Source organism: Charadrius vociferus, unplaced genomic scaffold, assembly GCF_000708025.1.
Source record: "Charadrius vociferus isolate BGI_N301 unplaced genomic scaffold, ASM70802v2 scaffold282, whole genome shotgun sequence".
Lineage (NCBI taxonomy): Eukaryota > Metazoa > Chordata > Aves > Charadriiformes > Charadriidae > Charadrius > Charadrius vociferus.
The window spans coordinates 58,050-69,430 of NW_009647731.1; positions in this window are offsets into that span (position 1 = coordinate 58,050).

Genomic DNA, 11,381 nt, shown 5'->3' on the forward strand with positions numbered 1-11,381 from the left:
AACTTGTAATTCCTTTACAAAATCAATCTCAGATTTCAAGTACAATATGCAGCTCAAAGATGAAAAATCAGCTTGTTGGACCTGTGTCACAGCTTTCAGTCCTGTGAAATTAATGTAATCCATAAGCACAAGAATTCTAGGCAGCATGTGATGGAAATGGCATTTTCCCTGGAGACCTCTGACACAGACCAATCCTAGGAAATTTGGATGGTGACCTACTGAAAGCTGAGAGACCTGTAGCTCCCTTTCTGCATTTCATTGGCACTGGTGGGAGGACTGTGTTCTCCATGGTATGTGTCTTAGGCATGGTGGCCACTCCTATTGGATCCATCTTTTCCTGGATAATGGTAGTGGCCTGACTGTTACCATCCCTTCTGTAGAAATGTTGACCCTTAATATTTGTTATCTTACATGTTTTATATTAGTGACATGTTATTTCAACAAGATTCAACTTGGAAAAGCACAAAAAGTGTCTGATTTTCTAGTGTGATAAATGCCAACCCAGAAAACAAATCTGTTTTTAACAGCTAGAGAGCATTATATTAAAAATTGTCTTTTTAAAACAGACACTTAAATACCTTTATGTTATGCACAAAAATCAAACTGCAGCCCCTAGGGTTTGTTCCAGAAATGGTAACTTTGAAGAACCACACAGAATAATATTTATTTATGTAAACAGTTTTTAAATATTTCAGATGTGACTCAGAGAATGCTGGAGTTCTAGACTGCAAATTACTTTTACAAACTTTGAAAAACAGAGTCTTGCCGCGTAACTTATGCCTTATTTTCCTAGGAATTTTTTTTAGAAGGATGTATTTATCTGGTTATGTAGAAAACTAAAATCAGACAAAACCAGTCTGTCTTTAAGAGACTGCCTTAAGCCAAACTCACCAGAATAGATCAGGATTAACTCCACTGACATATAGATGGCACAAAGCTGGTCTAAGTCAAGGCAGAATCTGTGCCTATGGGACTTTTACCCATTTAGTCATTCACTCACCTAACCAAGTAGAAACCCCAGTCTTGAAATAGGTAGCCGTGGCATAACAGGGAACTTACACAGTAATGGCACCTGGTCAAGGTGAGCTATTTTCACACATTGGAGAAAACAAAGGTGTTAATGTGGCAGCAGTAGCGCTTTGTCAAGCAAATGTTCTTTCAGGGCTACTATTGTTAAAAGGTTGTTGTCCTCAAAGAAACCCAGAGTCAGAAAAAAGTTACAGAAAAGTTAATTTGGGGAAAAAATGAGACATGGCGCAGATTTTAATGGTATGAGTAGTCACACCTCTTGCTTTGTCAACTCTTCGCTTGATAAATTGTGTTTGTAGGTTGTTGGAGAGCTGGTCTTCGGATACTCTCATAAGAAGTATAAAAAACCTCCTATCTAGTTCATTTTTAGTATCAATAAAACATCTGTGAAAACCTAAATTAACAAAGACATACCAGATTTTGTATGCAACGTGCACAGCAGTGGTCAAGGAGACATTATGGCTACTGTGTTCAAATCCCTAGGGATAACATCCTAATATAAGGCTGCATCACGAGGGCCAGCCTGTAGCTCAGCGAGAGAACAAGGCTGAAGTTCTGAGCTCAGTATCCGTACAGCACAAGGTGTTGCAGCTGCTAATGTGCTTCTGTCAAGAGCCTGCTCTGTCCTGTTTTTTCTAGTAAGTCAGATGCGAAATTTCTATGTTACTGCCCGTGCTTACCAAGCCCGGAAAAGATTATGGGGCCCACGACTGAAAATACAATTTCATTGTGAGGAATGCTTGCCTTTTCATCATTTCATTTCACTTTTCATCCTTCTGCTGTAGGTTGCTTATTACTCCATTCAGATCATTCTCCTGATCACATGCCAGAGGATTCCCTGTACTTTTATACTTCACTGTCCAGCAAACGCTGAAGGTTTGTCAGTGCCGTGTCCTCCCCGAATATACCAGGTTTCAATGTCAAATAGCACAAGGATGAAACAGTTGTGCTGTGCTTAAAAATACAGTGTTTTGCACAAGTTGTGATTTCTGAGTAATGTTAACACAGGTCTCTCCATCTGTCCAACAAAAAGTTTGTAGAGAACTGGACACATCTGACCGACACCTTTAGTGTCAGACATTGCTTGTGTAAATTTGGACGTGCAAACACACTTTTCAAGCATAGTGTGCAAATATGCTTATCATGCATCTTTCCATCAAAGCAATATATGAATTTCTCTCCCATACAGCAGTGTTGAATTGCACCTCATGGAAAAATCTTGAATAGCCATAATCTTTGGAGACACGTCTTCCCGTTGCAAATTAAACAGGATGTTCAAGACCACCAAGCCTGCGCAGAATCCTTTTGTATAGCAGTGGCATGCAAATGGATAAATGAGATGAAAAGATGGATTGTATGGCCCATCATTAAAGTAGTAAGTGATTCAACAATCTAGAAAACACATGGCAACTATTAACTACTCCTTTTAAGTTAAGGATCTGTAACAGCAAATTACGGTCATTGTATAATGTGTGATTTGGCATATGGGAAGGCTGGTTTTGTTTGATTGCCGTTTATTCGGAGTTCAGCTGAATTTCACAGTTGCCTGATTCAGGCTGTGGGAGTTAGTCCTGAAAAGGTATGTTGATGTGAGTACTGAGACATTTGGGTGCCAAGTCACAGGGTGTTTTTGGCAGTCAGGTGGTGTGCTATTTTCTTTTGAGATAATAGGTCACGTTCTGTACTTGGTGCAACACAGATGGGCTGTAATGACTTAATCGGGAGGCAGTGAAATCCCTGAACGTTGTGCCTCCTCTCGAGTGCACGGCAGCCGGGGAAGAGTATGCAGCGCACTGTCACCGTGAATATTTATTTTATTTTTCTTTCCCACTATCTCTAGGTTTATTTTCAATGAGATTTATTGTCAATGGGTTCTGCGGGACTGGGATAGGGAAGGGGATGACTTGGCTTCAGCTGCTGCCTTGCTGGCCAGATGGTGCACGCGCCTTCTGCAGTGTTGGGGTGCTTACTGTCCCCTGACGGACCGCAAGCCGTGCTGTTAGGAGCTATTACAGTAACTGCAAGGCATTTCTGCTCCGTACGTAGCGACACACTTCTGTGGGAAGTAACATAGGCACCGGGGCGCTGTTCCTGCCACAATGCTGTGCCTGCCCTGGCAGCAAAGGAGGAGGTCTTTTAGCCTGGGAGTCATCCCTGCTTCAAAGAGGCATCCTTGGACACTGCGGAGTCAGCTCTAGCATAGAGACAGGGATTGGAAAATCTTGCTTTTGGTCCTATTCAGTCACAGAGAAAGGGCTTTCTGCAACAGCAGCAGTCCTTCTAGAAGAGCTTCAGGTCTAACTGCTCACTCACCACTGCAGAGCACCAGCTCTTCCCCATCTTCTCCGAGGACAGTGCAATCCCTGCATTGCATCTGGCAGAGTCACTGGTGCGTCTCTCTGAGAGGTCTGGGACAGTACTTGGCTCAGGCGGGCCACCAGATCGACCCTGGGAGGTGGGAAGGGACCGAATGGGGAAAGCAGTGAGCTGCCTTCCAGAGGGCTCTGCTTTCATAGATAGGGTTTGGACTGAAAGGACAGGGCGAATGCAGAAGCCCTTGTTCACAGGCACATCCCAGACCATTCAGCACTCCTCAGGCCTCCATCCTCAGGCAAACACAAATGCTACGGATTTGGGTGTTACGAACATCACAGGAATAAGAACCCCACAATTGCACTAAGCACGCACTGCAAATTTGAGATTGCAAAAACTGAAGTTAACATCACAGCAGCTTTATCATCCACCTTTAGTAACAGAAATAAAGCATGTCCTCTAGGACTTGGGAAAACAGTTCTGGAAACAATAAAGTTATATTTTTGCACATTATATGCTTGTATTTTTAGACCTAAGTAAAGCTTATTGCTGATTTTAGACAACTTTGTGCATAGAGTAGACAGTACATTAATAAACATAAGTGCTAGAGCAAAGTTAACATTCTTTCCATTTTAAGAAATACTTGTTTATAGTAGTCTCAGATACCAAAGAAAGAAGTTTCTTGCTCAAATGCATTTTTCTTCTGAATGCATTAGAGCAAGAGAAAAATAAAATATATTAGAATGCCGATTAAGATCTAGAACCATTTAAAACATCACATCTAGAAAATAGCTGATAAATATAATTATGTATATACCTAAAAAAAATAAATAATAATCCTTCCCTTTAGAATCTAAATGCTTCATATATAAATCTTGTCTTACCTATTAGGTAGCTCCTCTGTTACTTTTCTCAGTCAACTATGTTTAAAAATGAGATGAAGATGTCTGTCCCATATAGAAGTTTTTCAACAAATATTTGCTCTTCCAAAGAGTGATAATCTGGTTTTGTCTGTTATAAATTAACTGCTTTATAAACACTGCGTGTTTTGTTTCCCATAAATGGCATAATGAGGGGAGGGTTTTATTCCAGTAAATAAGTTGTATCTTTCATGAGAAACAAGAGAACAGTAAACTCTTTGCATCCAGCCCTTCAGCACCCCAACAGGATTTGGCCCCACACATCCAATTGCCCGTGAGAATTACTGTGCAGGCAGGCTCCGAGCTACTCGGTGGTGGAAGCAGTATCCAATCCTGCTTAAAACACCCTCTTTTGTAAAAGAATAGGTCACTATTCACCAAGGCAGGGGGGGACACAAGGGAGGGATGGAGAGAATAGGTACAGAGTGTTTGTAGGGGTGTTGTCAGCTCCCTCACCCTCCAATTCGGCTAGTTCTTTTCGAGGAGAGACTCCCTGTTTCGAGCATGCCAGCTAGTCAGTGACATGTCGGTATGCCAAAATTAACTGACTGGTGAACACTGAGTGATGTTTCTCCTATAAAAGACAAATAGGGGAAGCTGATATTCCCGCAAATGTCAATTTTTTAAACTTTCAGTTGGTTTTGCTTGGACGGATTTGACAAGCTTGTTTTGGGTCTTGAGCATCGTTAGTTGGGCAAGGCACATTCTTTGAGACAGATAGTTTACTCAGCAATTTCTCCAGTGTGGACATGATCTAAACTCTTCACTATTTTGATCATTGGCCTAATGCCAAATAATATATAAACATGGAAATTCTTATCTTCCCCTCATGCTCCTAAATTACTTTTTAAAATATGCCCAAATGAAACAGAACGTTTCATTCTGATTTGGATTGTGCAAGAAAAAGAATTTTGCCTTAAAACTTGAGGTAAGGGAACTAGTCTCTATTTTTCAACTGAACTGGAAAAAAAAATTACTATTTGCAGTCTAAGTGGAAGCATTGTCAGAGAAAAGGATGAAATTTTTGACAGCTCATAAAGGTCTTGGGCATCCAGGACTCAATGCAAAAAGGCTTTTGTTTGTTGCTGGTGAGTATGACTTCTATAGAAGTGACAACAGTGTTTGCTTACCAAGTACCAGATTTGCTTAGGAAGTGCTTAAGACCTGAACGTAGCCCCTCCATGGTCTGACCAGGTTTGTGTCCACATTGCAAGGACCCATTACCGGAGGGAACTTGTGGGAGAAGTTCAACAGAGACATCAAGAGTTGCAGGCTCTAGGTACCTAAGTTCTTCCTTGGTTTAAATTCTTTTAAAATATTCTTCCTAATCCCTGTCATAATAGGCCCCAAGTGCAGGCATTGTATTTAAGAACACAGGAACATAAGATGGAGTTACTGAATTAAGGCCTTGTCCTAACATGACATGACCTGTTCCCTAAGCATAAAAAGCTCTGCTGTGGATGCCCCAGTGACTTCAGAACTTCAGTTCTCTGTCCAGATGACTGGATATTTCTTTTCTGCTTCCTAGTCTATATTTGTTTCTGGTTAATTCAGTTGGATTTGAAATTCAAATTTCTTCTCATTACATGGAGAAATTTGCATCTGATATGGTCGAACGGAGCTGCATTGCTGCAGTATACTTCTGAATCTGTGTGTCTTCTGGAGAGTGTGGTACTGTGGTTGTGGCCCAAGAAGAGAACACAAGGAAAGCCTGATACATGCAAAACCATACCCAGCCTCTGTGCTCAGCAAAATCAGAGCAAGGATAATAGCAACCAAGCATCCTCCTAGCCCTTGCTCCAGGACCCTGACATGCATGGTCACCACCGGAAGCCCAGCCTGAGTTAGGATGTGACAATATTGATATTTAATATTCAAAAGCTGAAGTCTTGTGTATAGATGGTAGTGAAAAAAAAAAGGGTTTGAAGAAATATTAAAATCTTTGAATCTCTCAGGTAAATCTCTTCTGGGCCACAAAAACCACATCAATCCTATTTTATTTGGAAGAAAAAGGAGGCTGCTATGAGGTGTATTGAGATCTGAGGGAATTGTCTTCCTCTCTAGTTCCTCACGAAGCCCATGCTAGTTTTTCATGCTGGGTAACACCTTGCTGAGCGTATCCTCCACACACTATTGGGAGTAACGTATTCCTCCCACCGACTACTATTTATATCGTCAGTCGCCCCTTGGATTCGACAGAGCTTTCTGAGCAGTAAAACACCACACAGCATATGGGTAACACTCTGCCAAACTATACATATTTGCAGAGTGATTTACTGGGAGAGGATTGCCGGTGTGTCACAGTGGCAAAATTGCACTTTTCTGCAGTTTAAGACAAAACCGGCCCTGAGACTATAACAAGCAAGGGCGATGCACGTGTATTGGTGCCCAGTTGTGTCTCTGCTGGGACCTTGTGCCAGCACAGTGCTGAGGCTGGGCAACAGGCAACTGATAGCTCAGCAGTTGAGCTAAAGACTGTCTGTTCTCTAATAGACAAGGTTGGGTTTTTTTTTGATGCATATAAAACTCTGCAAAACTTGGCAGTGATTATGTAGTCCACATTCTCACCAATCTGTTTGTCAAAGGCCCTGTGACTCTTGAATACCTGGGGGTAGATACTGCAGACACAGGCTCAGCTGCTTGTTCCAAATATTCAGAGGATTTCTGAATAATTATAAGCCCCTTCCATTCTTTTTCAGTTCTTCTTGGGCTGGCGACACCTCTACTTCAGTGGCTGCTTTTCCTCTTACTTCCTTTCCCCAGCCAGGCTTAGGAATCCTTCAGTGATGGTGGAGCAACCAGTCATCTTGATATTTGGTTTGTTTTGGGCTTATATTCCCTGTGCTAACCATGGTTTCTTCCAGTTACAAACTCCTTGGTACAGCAGTAGTGTTTGCTTAGCAATGTCCCTGTTCCACCTGCCGTGCCCCATTTTAGCAATGTTTGTAACTGAGCTTCAACGTGACGTATGAGTTGTGATGGGCATGACTGCGGTACTGAGAGATCAGGTTCCAGGAAGAAAACTGGTGGTTTAATTAAGTATATCTGTACCAGGTTCCCAGTAAGACATTTTTTGGACCTGTGTTTCATGCCTTGCTCCAACAAGGTATTAACTGAATAGATTAGTTTTACTCAAGGCCCTGGGAATTTCTGTCCCCAGCCAGTGGATACCCACTTGGTTTCTCAAGGGCAGACACAGGGTATTTACACCTGTCTTGATGGAGTTAGCTGAAATCAGTTAGAAATACTGTCCAGGCTGGAGTGTGATGAGAAGAATTAAGGTAAAAAGTATTAATTTAGCAAAATGTATGGGCTGAATGTGATACAACCTCTTCCACGTTTCTTAGACGAAACAAAATAGTAGTGCACCAGGAGTGGTGCAGGAGGTACACATAGATGATTTTCAAGGATCTATATTTCTTCTGAAGTCTCTCTGTGAATTTACTTGTAACACATAAACTAACGTTCTCTCACAGTGATGAAACAGCTCTTTATACAGTCTCTTGAACATACTTAGTTTGTCAGCGAGGTGATTCATCAAGGTGGCAGCTGCTTCTCCCACTCAAAGAATGCACGTTATAATGGAAAGCAGCTGGATGCAAACACCCTGGTGGCTCCATACCTGCACTGTTTGTAAGCCTGACCCTTTTCACAGAGAACAAGGCCTATGCAATTCTTCATGTGGGAGGATTCCTGCAGTGGAAGCATCTTTGAAAAGTATGTATTCCTGCATCTCCCCTGGGTGGGATGGGTGCGTTACCATACAAGATGGACGAAGCGGTAAAGCTGTAGCATTTCATAACATAGGGCTGAAGTACCTCCTTTATATTTTCAACTTCACAGTCAAGTGCTCTCTAATTGTCCTTGAATACACAAATACAAATTATAATTGTCTGTTAATAGGACATCTTACTATGGAAGCTTTTATAGGGAATGCAAAAATGATGAAACGCTGTAATAGTGTCCAGAGAAGTACTATCAATTTTCAGGAATGGGTAAAACAATCATCCATGAGGTATGGTGGAAGTAGCATGAATCCTGCTTTATTCCAGGGGATGGAGTAAATGATGTCTTAAAGTCACTCCCAGCCTTGTTTCCTGTGATTCTCTGGCTCACAGCAAAGGAACATTTTCACTCTCAATAATGTATTTGCCCTGTGTTTTTACATGCAAGAATTCGGGAGCTGCAGCAGGGGTGGCTGGTGTTTGCCTAGTCCCTGTGGAGCCAGCAGGTGTCATCAGAACCTTTATTTCTCTGATGGGAAGCGGGATAATTTTCTATGTTTGGACATCTGCCCTTCTCTGTGCCTTACTAAGTTTGTATCGTGAGGCAGGACTTAAGCGGGAGACACAAACTTAAACAACCGGCACTGGAAGATATTTCTGTTCTCCTGGGAGGGCATCTCAAATTTTCTCCAGTGGATGTGAAATGCAAGTGCACTTCTATTTTAAATTCCTGAGAAAAAAAAAAAAAAAAAATCAACTTTAAAGGCAAGAATTACGAAGTGTCTAAGAGATTGGTATGCCTAAGGAGAAAATCTTAATATTGCATCTTCAAATTGGCAGCAAATATTGACATCAATGACTTCTGATCACCTGAACTTGGAATATGATGTATTTTCCCACTATTCCTTACCCACATTCCATGTTTCCGTGCACTGCGCATGCATCTCCTTACTGCTGAGATAATCAAGTTGAGTTCCTGTGACTTGCAGTCTTTGAGTGTCTGGCCTGAAGCAATTAACTGATGTAATGAAGAAATCTCTGCACTTTGGCCTCTGTAAAAGACAAGCAAAAGATGCCCTCCTGCACTTGTGAAATGTGCTGAGGTTTACTAAGTGCCAAATGAGTGCAAGTTAGCATTAGCTGCATTACCCAGAGTGGCTGGCAAAGAGCTCTGCATTGTGGAGTTGGGGTTTTTTGTTTATTTAGTTTTTTTTTTTTTTTCCCCCATTTAAACATGGATATGAATACACTAACCTGCTACAAGTCTGGTACTAGTTCCCATGGCTTGAGTGTGGGCTTCTCGCAGGCTGCATGTGGTGGGTATTCAAAAGCAAGTCTTCTTCCTAGAGAAAGGATGTATCTACCCGGCTGTGCTTTCACAAAATATTTAAGCAGGAGTTAGTTTTAATACAGGACTTGGTGTCTTTGTTTAAACTGCTGCAGCACTTTACTCTGCCTGGTCTTCAATGAGACAAGTCGGTACCTGTGTGCTTCTGTTCATTTCTGTATGCTGGTCTTGGCACCTGTCCCTTTTGAGATTTTTAAAGACAGTATCTGAGTTTACCTGAAAACAATAAAACTGAAGTGGAGAAGCAAGGGCAGATAAACAAATCTTTAAGAAGACGTGAGCATTTTCTTCAAATACCATATGAAACTCTCACATGGCAACACCATAGTTCTTGTGAGTTTGAGTTAAAAGGATAATAAATTACATGCTGCTACATACAAGAGACATCCGTAATGATCAGTCTCAAATGTAAGGCCAGAGACATTGGATACTTGTGTCTATCACTAAATCATATAGATATAATATTAATTTGCAAGAAACAGACGTATTAGACAAAACCCACTATCAGTCAAAAATCTGTAACTAATATTTCCATTGTTTCTTTCCCATAAGGAAAAATACTTAGTGAAATAGTTAAATGGATGGCAATCCCTGTCTATGAGCTGTGTGGGGACTCAAATATGGTTTTCTTTGTGTTTCATAAGAATATTGCATTTAATATGTGGGCAGTGCCAGATGTGAGGTGTTAATTATTCATTTGCTTGATTTAAGCACTAATGTCACTTAGTAACCTTCCTTTGAAATGGAACTTTTGAAGGATGCACATACATTGCTAGTGAGAATTACATTTATATTAAAGGTTGGAAATGGAGCAAATGCATGAATATCTTTCACTCCTGATGGGAACCAAGTGAAAAGTTTATAGTTCTTTTGAGAGGTTTCCTTTAGACCACTACAGCATTCGGTTGCTCTTCCCAGTTCTTGATATTTTCTGGCTTAAGTGCCATCCAACTTTCCAACTGTGACTCAGTGAATTTTCAGCTTGTTTTTTTTTTAAGGAAATTCAGGTTATACTTTCTCTGTCTCATTCTCTCTCTCTCTTGCCTTCTCTCTGTTCCATTTTATATATATTGAAAGTATTCTCTTTTTGCATCTAATCTGATGAAACAATAAGGGTCTGAAACATACCAAATTCATACAAATTTCATGAAGTTGAATGACCTAATCCAGGACAGAGGCACTTTTGCAGTCTGCACTCTGGGAGGAGCTGATGAGCTTGTCTTTGCTAGATGGCAGAGAATCCACACTAAAGCAGCTATGGAAACCAGGTTTCACTGAATCTGTAGGCCAGATAACTATTTATATATGTGAAAAAGAGTGCATAGATTTGCTTTGGGATATTTATTTTTATGCTGGTAAGTTAGGCCCATCGGCATGTTGGAGGTGAATGAAACCTTAATGTTCACTTGCTGAATAGCAGAGCAGTGAGGTATGTTCATACTGAGCAGTTTTTCTATAAGTATCCACACCTACAGGGTTGTAGGACAACTGGAAGGAGGGGAGAAGAAAAGGAAGACAACCAAGGTAGCAGGAAACTGAGACTTTATTGAGCAGTGCTCAGAAATAGTAACGGTCCTTGGAGACACTCAAAATGTGGCCCAAGATTTTGTCAATCCCTGAAGCATAACTGGCCATTCAAGGTCTGTTACTTGGCTAGTGACAGCATTTTGCCGCGTGGTTGGCGCTGACAATGCAGTCTGGTTGGATGCTGACTCACTTGGAGTAGAAAGTTGTGTCCCTTCAGGACGTGGACCATGGGCCGGCTCAAAGTACCTTCGCCATCAGGGTCTCTGTGAAGATTCAGCTGTAGGTTAAGTCTTGTTTTTCTGTGCTACAGCCATAAGCACAATAGCAGCACTGCTCTATATTCCTTTTCTTGGAAAGCTTCCCGGTCTCCTATAGTCAGGATTTTATGCCAAACTGAAGCATTTAAAAGCCTGTAATACACTGTATTATATATTCCTTTAAAGAGATTGGTGCCACCAGCGTGGGAGCAGTCTTCAGACGCTTCCCGGGTCTGTGGCCAGATCAGAATAAGTCACTGAA